The sequence below is a fragment of the Alexandromys fortis genome, unplaced genomic scaffold (assembly GCF_014885135.2).
Source record: "Alexandromys fortis isolate MF-2015 unplaced genomic scaffold, M_Fortis_MF-2015_v1.1 scaffold_105, whole genome shotgun sequence".
NCBI lineage: Eukaryota > Metazoa > Chordata > Mammalia > Rodentia > Cricetidae > Alexandromys > Alexandromys fortis.
The window spans coordinates 3,579,474-3,590,811 of record NW_026068011.1 but is presented as its reverse complement, the minus strand read 5'-3'; the positions used below and the strand labels follow the sequence as shown (position 1 = coordinate 3,590,811).

The 11,338-nt window shown below is 38.1% G+C and overlaps 1 protein-coding gene across 1 annotated transcript in view; it reads left to right on the top strand.

Annotated features, from left to right (window-relative positions):
* Ctnna2 (catenin alpha 2) overlaps nucleotides 1–11,338 on the top strand; it is a 983,267-nt gene that overhangs the window by 727,674 nt on the left and 244,255 nt on the right. The window lies entirely within an intron of this gene.

Below are 11,338 nucleotides of genomic sequence, written 5' to 3'. Positions count from 1 at the left end.
AAAAAAAAAACTGATGACAATTTATGCTGGAGAGGATGTAGGGTAAAGGGAACACTCCTGCAAAGCTGGTAGAAATGCAAACTGGTACAGTCACTTTGGAAATAAGTATGGTGATTACTCAGATAATTAAGTATAAAGGTTAGTAGGAGACATCAACACCCCATTCTCACCACTGAACAGGTCTGTCAGACAAAAAAAAAATAACAGAAAAAATAAGGGAACTAACAGATGTAATGACTCAAATGGACTTAACAGGCATCTATAGAACATTCTATCTAAACATAAAAGAATATGCCTTCCTCTCAGGACCTCATGTAACCTTCTCAAAAGTTGACCACATACTAGGTAACATAGCAAACCTCAAAAGATACAAAAAATTGGAATAACTCCATGTAACGTATCAGATTCATGTCTTAAAATTAGAATTCAACAGCAACACTATTTCCAAAAAGCCTACTAACACATGGAAATCAAACAATGCTCACCTGAATCACCAATGGGTCAAGGAAGAAATTAAAGACTTCCTAAAATTCAATGAAAATGTTCACACAACATATCCACGTTTATGGGACACAATTATGGGACAGCATTAAGACAAAAGGTCATAGCACTAAATGCCTATATAAAGAAGCTGGAAAAAATTCATAACAGTGAGTTAATAGAATATCTGAAAACTCTAGAACAAAAAGAAACAAACTCACATAGGGGAACTAGATGGCAGGAAATAAATTGAGAGCTGAAATTCACATCATAGAAACAAAAAAATAATACAAAGAATCAATTAGACAAAGAGTTGATTCTTCGAGAAAATCAACCAATAGACAAACCTTTATCCAAACTAACAAAAGGCTGAAAGAGAATATCCAAATTAACAAAATCAGAAATGAAAGAGGGACACAACAACAGACATGGAGGAAAATCCAGAGAATCAGTCAGTATAGCAAATTGGCAAGCTCCAGGCAGTGAGAGATCCCTGCAAGACCCAGTGGCTGATTACTAAGCAACAATATCAAGGCTGACCCATGATCTTTATACTCGGGGTAATGCTCACATGTGTGCACACGTGCACACCCACAGACATAAATTTCAATGAACCATTGTCAACATTACAAATAAAGATGCGATTACACAAAGAACAGTAATACGAAGCCATGTGGAAGCCTGAAGCAGAAGGGACAGTTTACTAATACCCTTTTTATTTATAATCTTGCCTCATTGTTCATCACGAAGGGATACTCTTTCCTCCTGGCTCTGCTCCAGAGTCCATGTATTAAAGTCTGAATGCACCTGCTGTAGGGGAAAGTCCCTCCCCCCCAGTCTCAGAGTCAGATGGCTTGCTTTACTCTCTCACTTTAGTGGCAAAACACCGGCCTTTAAATTTTTGGGGATGACACCTTGGAGTCCACACTCAAAGATCTATTTGAATTGTGGCATGTTTTAGGTTGTCTTGCTCCAAACACATCTCTTCTCAATGTTTATCATGGTGACACGGGCCTTTTATGGCACTCTGAAGTGCTTCAGAGAAAATGGAGAGCGTTCTAATCCCTCTGATTGACTCTTCCAGGTCTACAGTAATTTCCTCACTGCCTAATTATTAGGCTTGGTTTAATTCACTCTACACATAATGTTTACTGATGCACATATGGTACCCCATTTCAGAAAACTGTACCCAGAGTGGGCATTTTTGTCATGCTGGAGCATGGAAAATATCCTTTATAGACAGAAAAATAAAAAAGCCAATAAATTAAATCAGTTTGACAAAAATGTCCCTTAATAAAAAGGAGAAAGTTCATTTTTGTACCTTGCTGAGAGAGCCCATATCTCTCTTCCTCATTTATTTTATCTGTTGACATTTTTTTAAAAAATGAGGCAAGGCTCCACTTTGTAGGCCAGGCTGGTTTCATATTTACTATATAGCCAATACTTGCTTGCAACAGTTCTCCTGACTCAACCTCCCCATGCCAGGCTCATTTATTGACTTATGGTTTGTTTTATTGAGACAGGATTTCATGTAACCTTCAACAAGAATGATCTTGAAAAGCTGATCTCCCTGTATTCCCATCCCAAGTATTAGGTTCGCAAGCCTGAGCAACTATACTGAGCCTGACACAATTTACTTTAAAAGCTGCATGATGCTTATATGTTTAAGTATCTCTAAAGGTTTACAGTTTTTTTCCCAAACCAAAGGTATAATGGGAATTGAGATAAAAGGGGAGCATGGAGAAGAGGAAGGAAAAAGAGCCACTTATCTTGGGCTTACTCCTTGACTGTCCTTGAAATAAAAGTCACTGATTCAGAAACCAGAGACTCTTGAAGGAAAGAGGTCTTTGCAAGAGAAGAGATGTCCTGTAAGCATGCTACTTCCTCTTTTACTTCCTCTTTACCTCATCTTTCAAGATGAGTGTTCTTTTCTCTCAACCAGTGGTGCCACTATCAGGTAATTTTAAAGTTTTTTTTTTTAATGAAGCAGTATCAGTGACATTATGCATATTAAATCTTGGTATTGAGTTTGTGCTACCAATTGAATGCCATTTCAAAGTTGAAGGTCCAAGGACAGCGTCATTCAGCCTGATATGATGGTTAACTATCTTTAGTACCAGCATTGGTCGTGGTAGGGTGGAAAAGGCAGGGAAATTGACATTTGTTTAGTATTCTTTCATCTCTTGATTGACTATTGACCATCCTGATAATTCTCCAGGGACAGATTACTGCCAATTTTTTTTTCGTTTTTAAAACAAGGTGCTGAATTTACAAAGGTAAGATTAAAGTTTGTACTAAGATGAGGCTTATAAGTTAAAGTACCCAAGTGGACTAACTGTGAAGCTTGTCCTTTTTAATGACTGTAGTCTTTCAAATTGGTACACTTTCATCTTAGTGTATAGTTTTTATTAAAATTCCCTTAACGGGAATAGCATAAGGTAAATATCAATTATTAATGAACCCCAACTTTCTCTATGATAATTATTATAGTAAACTTCTTGGTTAATATAACTGCAATTTTTTTCTTCCTTAAGCCATGCATATCATGTTTGGTCTTAGACAAGAAGTTGAACTATGTATGTGATTTTGATAATTATTTTTCTAATTAATCCTATGAGGGGGGGCAAAATGTGAAACATTTCAATTTAGCTGGGGGATAGCTGATTGACTAAAGAGATGAACAGCCTTGCCTGGAGAATTTGGTGAGAATTAGTTGACCAGATTGTGCCAAGTGTTTCCAAATTAGAGGAAATTGTCCTGAGGAATTTGGAGATAAGAGAAGGTTCTTCCATCAGATCTGACCAGAAGTGCTGTCAGAAGTGTGAATAATTAACCAGTCACAGCTCCATCCTCTCCTCTTCCTTCTTTCACAGTTTCTATGTTTTTCATGAGCACATTAATCCTATTTAACTGCTGGAGGCAGAACTTTCTATATGTTTGATTCCTTCCATTTCAAAGAGGATCAGGCTGCCTTAAATAGCTGCAGTTTAAGCTCCAGATCTGCAACGGAGTAAAGGGCACCTTTGGACGAAGCAAGCTAGGAGCTGTGGGAGACCAGAAAAACGCAGGAGGGAGAGCACAGAGTTCTGTGAGCAGGTAGAAGCCAGAACTAATGAAGCATCTCTGACTCTGGCCATTCCTTCCACACTCCCTTGAAATCTTCAGGTCTAAGCATCAACATGAATGTCTTCTAAGGGTGTATCTGTGGATGACCAATTGATGAGTTTAAGGGGAATAGGTAGGTTGTGATTTCCCAACTCACAGTGGTACTCACGGTTTACTTTGCAACCTGGTTACTGCTACTCCTTCAGCGCACTCTCAGAGTGCTCCAGCAGACTATAAAAATGCCTCTACCAATTTTGCCAACTTAGGTGTAATTTCAGGATTCAGAAACCATTCAAGTGTAGTACACATACCTTAAGTAAGCCAGGAAACCTTACCAGATACCCCCAATCCACAAAGTTTAGGGAAAAGCTAATATCTTTGACCCTTATGTTGAATCCTTCCCTTTTTTATTCTTTCCCCAAAAGGAATTTCATACAGACAAATGGGAAAGTCAGTGTTTCTTAGTGAAATGAGTGGCAGATGGAAAACAAAAATCTATGGGACAAACAAGACTGGTAAAAACAGACCATGTAGGGGCACTAAGAGTCCGGTTCTAGCCTTCTTGGTTTCTTTCCTGGGTACAATAGATAATCAGTGTTCAGTGACTATAGAGTGAACAGCATTTGAAATATCATAAATATTGCAGTAGTGATTGATGGACAGAGCAAGAAGAACAGGAGAAGAATAAAATCTACTCGTGAAGCTAAAACAACATTGTCAAGCTATTGCTGCTGTCTCAAATCCCTTCATCTCTCTGATAGCAGAAATCAGTTCATTTCTTACCTAGTTGCACTGTCAATTGAGTAACTGTAACAGAGACACAGTGACCCACCAAGGCCAAAATATCTCTACAAGAAGTCTTCTTGCTTCTGCACTAAAAGCAAACAAAGCAAGAGATAGTACGAGTATTAGAATGTGAGCAGTTAGTTTTCCTCAAACTAAAGGATCTTGAATCTGACTAGATCTCCTGTCTTTTCTTTTGATAGCAATAGCACCAATCATTTTATGGGATTTTTTTTTTTTACAAATTTGGGAATATGAGACAATGATTGGGGCTTATTCAGAAATTAAGGCTTTCTTGAGAAAATAAAATGTCAGCCAATTGTTAGAAATGCAATGACCTAAAACTGACTTGAAAAACCCTTTCCTGGGAACAAGCTTTTATAAAAGAGGGAGACAGTCAACAATACTACTCATTTATCATGACTATGAACAACATCAATGATCAACATGGCACAATAAGGCAATGATTGCAGTAGTGGCACACATCTCTAGTTGGACTTAGACCAACTAGAGAGAAACTATGCCTGGTACTGGAAATCTAGCGAACTACTCAGTCATAATGAAGTCACTGGAGGAGAATCTACAACTACTAGTTTACTAAACCAGAATAATCCCTAACAATATTCCATAAACATTTGTCATTACACTCACAGATAAGTGTAGTCCAAATTTCTAAGCAAGGAAACTTCTTTTATCAACAGATGGAGAACACTAAAGGAAACCATGATAAATCAAAATGTAGAGTGTAGCACCTAGTCTCAGGGGATAAATCTACAATACATAGCCACACCTAAGGCTCAGTGAACATTATGGAAGAGGAGGTGGAAAGATTTAAAGTATCAGAGGATCAGGAAGTTTGCTGTTAGAGCATGTCTTCTTACTGTTAAGTCTCACCAGCATGACCCCGTTCCAGATAGGAGCTGAATGCCACCAAAAAACACTCCAAACTCCTATGAGGCCCCAACTCCACACAAAAAATTATAGGCAACTGAGAAAAAACTTGGAGTTGGGAAGGTAGTCTTCTCCAAGTAGGAACACACCAATTGGTGGTCCAGTGCCAAGCAGTCCATGTTGAAAACATACATACAACATACAAACAAGTAACATTTTGCAGACTTAACAAGCCATATTTAGGAATAACTAATTTTTCCTAAAGGCAATAAAAATTAGTGCTAAGGAGGCTTTTAATGAATTTGAAGGAAAGCAGGGAGGGGGATAAGGGAGGATTTGGAGGAAGAAAGGAGAAGGGAGATACATTGTAATTGAAGTCTCAAAGACAAAGTCAACAAAATTAAGAACTGAAAACATGCAATTCCATGTTATAGTTAAAAACAGCAAGCGAGAGTCACAGCAGAAAGCAACAGGACTCCATAGGGAGAAAGTAATTCTTGGGCACCTTGAACTAAATCAGGAGAGGGTAGTAGAGGGTTCTGCAAGTTTCAGAAGTACACTTATATGTGACATCACCACTACCACCAAGTGGGTGCCTGTCACCTGTCTCCCCTCACTCAAGTAGCATGTTAGTCCAGGTTACCACCTCACTCAGTTGACCTGACCTCCTGTCACCTCTCAGATGCTTGGAGAGGGCACTGGTGAGGTCTCCTCCTCCTCCTCCTCCTCCTCCTCCTCCTCCTCCTCCTCCTCCTCCTCCTCCTCCTCCTCTTCTCCTTCTCCTTCTCCTTTTCCTTCTCCTCCTTCTTCTCCTTCTTCTTCTTGACAGGGCTTCTCTGTATAACAATCCTGGATACCCTTAAACTTGACTTATAGACCAGAATGGCCTCAAACTCAGATATATGCCTACTTCTGTCTGGAATTAAAGGCATGTGTTCCAGACCCATGCCTGTCTAAGTCTTCTGAAAATAGCCTGTTTCCAGACTTACATTTTCAGTCATTGTCTTTCTAACTGCATCAATGTTAGAAGGATTAAGTCATTATTTGAGCAGCATTTTTCAAGCTTTCTGAGGATTTTTCCTGGGATGAACTTATATTGTTAGTCATGGAACTCTTGATGTTCTAACTTGGCTCAAACAGCTTCACCTATTGAATGCCCATTAACCAAAGGCAGTTGTTAAATACATTGCCAGACATTATTTCCAGATGCCGTTTTGTTCTGAGCAAAGTTTGAGGGAAAGAAGAGTGGTAATGGATGGTTCACTAAATGCAGGAGTGAAGAATGGAAAGGAAGGTGGCTTGTGAGAATTTTCCCAGTGGGGGTGCTAAGCAACCGCCTTCAGGATCCAAATGGCAACCCAAGTTCAAGTCCATCCAAATTACCCCTAAGAAAATCAAGAACTTTTACCAGGTTTATTTACAGAACCTTAGAAATAGTACTGACCAGAACAGGAATGAACCCAAAGCCTCTGTACTGGAAAGTCTTCATGTTGTGTGAATGATGGCTTCTTCATGGTTGTGCAGTTGGGATCCCCTGGTGTTTCAATCCTATATAATCTAGAGCTCCAGGCCTTGGACAATTTAGGGTAAAGTTGTATATGGCAGGTTCAGAGGAGTGGCTGGATGCTTGGGTGAGTATGTGATGGACTGTTTCAGCCCTCTATTTTTTTTATGGTAATATCACCAGTCAGTAAACCCAGCTAACAGGTACAGCAGAACTGATGAAAATGTTAGCAGTCAGACTTAGAAGGCAGTACTGTACAACAGGAGTTGACCTCAGTTCAGTTTGGATTTGTGAGCTTGAACATGTAGGTCTCTTACATATGGGTTGTAAGTTAAAATCACACTCTACTCAAAAGACCTGGCTATGGATTTAGATGTTCAATCAATGTTTCTCACTATTCTTTATTTAAACTACACTGAAAACTATGTTGATTCTTGCCCTTTAAGTTTTATCATCACCCTACCAAGACATTCTAAAGAAGGTCAATGACATAATTTTTAGGAACATTCTTATAGGTTACAAAACCATAGGAAATTCATGGGATTATTGTTATAATAAGCAATCAGCTAAGCACAGAGGGGAACTTACAAATAAACAGAATGCAAAAAAATGCTGCTAGGGTTGGGCTAGGGGAGAGAAACCAAGAATTTAGTAAAAATATTTTTTATACTTTCCCACCACCCCTGACACCTAAAACGTGCTCCTGTGGAAAGATCAAATATTCTACACTAATTTAGAAATCAAGCAATCTAAAGAATGTCATGTCTGACCAGGGATGCAGGTATCTGAGACAAATTCTCTAAGAGAAATGTTTTGGGCAATGGGACAAGGAAACATTAAAATAAGACTGTATGACAGTGCTCCATAAGCTGATTTACAACTTATTTAACATAAAGACCTCATGCTTCCTTCTAGACAGCATCATATGTGAGACTAGTATGTTCATGGTCTAGTTCTTTGATGTAGCTTAGTAGCCACTGGAGACAGAAACAGTCCAGTGTTTGGCTATGAGAGAAAATGACTTATTTTATTTTGTTTCCATTTTATTTTCTGGTCTCACGTTTTCCCCCCAGTGAACCAGAAGTTTTAGTTACGGCTTTTACAAAGTTTCAGGTGGAAGGACTACATGGGTGACTACTAGTCACTGTGAGATTGGAGCAAATTAAGACGTGAAGCCTGTTTCCTTTCTGAGAGCTTTCTATTTTTCTTAAAAACAAAACAAAAAATGTATGTGTGCGTGCATGAGGTTATATGCATCACTTGTATGCAGAAGACTCTGAAGCCCATGAAATGACATCAGATCCTCTGCAACTGGAGTCACATGTGGTTGTGAGTCCCAGTCATGTGGGTGCTGAGAATTGAACCTGGATCCTGTGCAAGGGCAATAAGCCATCTCTCTAGCCCCCATTTGTTCTATTTATTCTCATAAGATTCCTGCCACTTTAGGATAATTTCATTAGCATTGCAATCATCTTTGTTGGGATACATTACTCCCTTCTTTAGGAGAATAATTAAATCTTAAATTTGAAATTTTTTCTAGACTTTTTTTTTTTTTTTTTGCCTGTATGGAATGATTTTTTTTTCCCCTTTGAGTTTAGACCAGAGTTTTAAAATGTGAAGTTGAAGGTAAATAGTTAGGGACAATTAATCCAAGAAAGAATAATGCCCATTAAGGAAATATAGGAAGCATATTGATCTCTGTTCTCACCCAAAAGCAATAAGGAAAACAGGAGTGTTTAAGTACACAGAGTTGTCTCTTCAAAGAGAGAAATGTATAACCTGTTTTTTTTTGCCCAGAAGGCCAGGATTAGAGGTGGTTAATAGCCTGATGGTTAATAACCTGGTGACTTTTGTACTATCTGTGTGGCCAGGCCACACCAGATCCTCCCCCAGACCCTTATCATGATCTTATTTATTCTGAGTTTGTTTCCTTGGTTAATCTACAGAATCTATCTTTATGGAAGATATCACTTGTACTTGATAATATTTTTGATATAGGTATGTCTTAAGCTTTGTTGGGCTGAGTTGATTATCATCAGGAAACTCTTTTTCAAATTGTGCTATGTTTAAATATGTCTAAAATAAACTATTCAGAGTCAGACTGTCAAAGTTTGAACCTACATTGGCTACTAAGTCATGTTGAACCAAACTGTTTTCCTGCCTCTCTCAGATCAACCCTTTGCTGACCTTGGCGTTCAGAGAGACCCCCACAAAGAGACAAGCAGGGTGTTGTTCTCCATGTTACTTGTGACTTATAGTACACAGTTATCAGAGTCTCAAGCAAGCTTAAACATATTCTAATCTGGTTGACCGGGAAGAGGGCCTGTGTTCTTTTCTTCTAGTGGAACCAGTTTCATATTCTTCAAAGAGCTCCAGGATTTTAGACTTTGCTCAAAAAAAAAATCCAAAATGCAAAAAACAAAACAAAATCACTTTTGGGAAATTTATTTGAATATAACACCATCTATACCAGGCATCCATCATGTTCCACCACAACTGGGACATTTTTGAAACAGTTTATTTTTCCTCTCCAGCTTATGGGTTACAGTGTGTCTATCTTTCATGGTACTCCCCTCCCATGAAATATAGAATCACATTTTCCAGACAGGTATGATTTGTTGACTGTGTTCCTTTGGATTTACAGAAGAAAATGCTGTTATTTACATTGTTAATAAGCTTAATTGGGTAAACTGGACTGGTAGCGCTTAGCTAATACCTTTAAATGTCTTCTCTTAAGCAATTAATATTTTTTTTTTTGTCACACATGTGCTTAAAGCAGTTGGAAGCAAACCTTGTGTTCTTGACTGCTGTCAGACTTAATGAATGATTTTTGTCAAGTCATTCCTTTCTGCCCTGGTTGATTGATAGCTAAATTTCGGTCTTCCAGCTTATGTAAAAAGTGTTAACTATGCCTTTCAGCTTGTGGGTAAGGGCATCTGAACTATTCGAATAGTCAATTTACAGAGGAATTATGTTACCTCTTTACCAGAAGGGTAAAAAAAAAAAGTGTCACTGCTCATCAGGGCCACAAGTCCAGAATCCATGAGCTGATGAAGGCAGAATTGATGTGTCCCCACATTTCCTGGATGATAACAAGGTCAAGATATCCCTGGTCCCACCTGCTGAGACCTGACTCTCAGTTGTGGATATTCTTGTTTTTATGGACAGTGAAAGAGCTAGATTAGTACAAAAGTAGTTTGATCCTTGTATGCTTGATGATGAGAATCAAAATTAGGATGTTAGACTGGGTGTGATGGTATACACCTTTAATCCTAACAAATAGTGAGTTTGAGCCCTGTGTGGTCTACATTGTGAGCTTCAGGCCAGCAAGGACCATATAGTGAGACCCTGCCTCCCAACAACAAAACCAAAACTGGTTGCTAGATTGTCTGGGTACAATTGGGCATGAGCTCCTTTCAGTGATCTCTTTAGAACAAGTCAGATGTGGGTTTACCTCTACCACCAACAGCTTGAAGATTTTCCCTACATGATGTAATTACCACATTTTTAAACTATGGAACACAGATCCTAGTCATTTCTTGGAGAAGTCTCTTGTTCTTTGGCTCTAACACAATTAGAACATCAAGCAACACACTTTATTAACCTTGTTACAACTTCCTGTTTAAAAATACTTTTACCAGTCAGTGATCCATAATTTTATAGTACAAGTACAGTTGTCTCTACATATTTCTGGTGCCAGGGCCCCCTTGAATATTAAAATTTTCAGATGCTCACTTCTATTATATAAACTGGCATTATATTTGCAACAAAACTTACATATATTCTCACATGTACTTTCAGACACCTCCAGCTTACTTTTAATAACTAATACAATGTAAATGTTACATAAGAAATGGTGATGCTGCATTGTTTTGGGAATCATGATAAACATATTCTGCACCTTCTCAGTACAGATGAGTTATTTGTTTCCTGTAAAGGATGCAGTGTAAATTTTTGAATGGAAAAATAAATAAAATTAAAAAAGCACACATTTAATGAAAAAATCACTATATAATGTGTTAGATATCATTATGATATTTTTTAACAAAATGTTTTTCTTTGGATCTTCTACCTCCTGCTTCTCTTGTTCCTCTGTGGGTAGCTATCCCACCCAATATTCTTTCCTCTTTTAAGGCCTGTGTGTCCTTTTACTTAATCTTTTTTTTTGATTTTTTGAGACAGGGTTTCTCTGTTGCTTTTTGGTTCCTGTCCTGGAACTAGCTCTTGTAGACCAGGCTGGCCTCGAACTCACAGAGATCCACCTACCTCTGCCTCCCGGGTGCTGGGATTAAAGGCATGCGCCACCACCGCCTGGCCTTTTACTTAATCTTAATCTTTGTTGATGAACATTTAAAATTCTTCATTCAAAATTTATTGTGGTAAACATGCAATCTATGACTATAAAAAGTCAGGTGTATAAGTCATTTATCTGTATCTCTGTCTATCTATCTATCTATCTATCTATCTATCTATCTATCTATCTATCATCTATGATCTGTCTACCTAGTATCAATCTTCTACCTATCATCTATCTATCTATCTATCTATCTATCTATCTATCTATCTATCTATCTA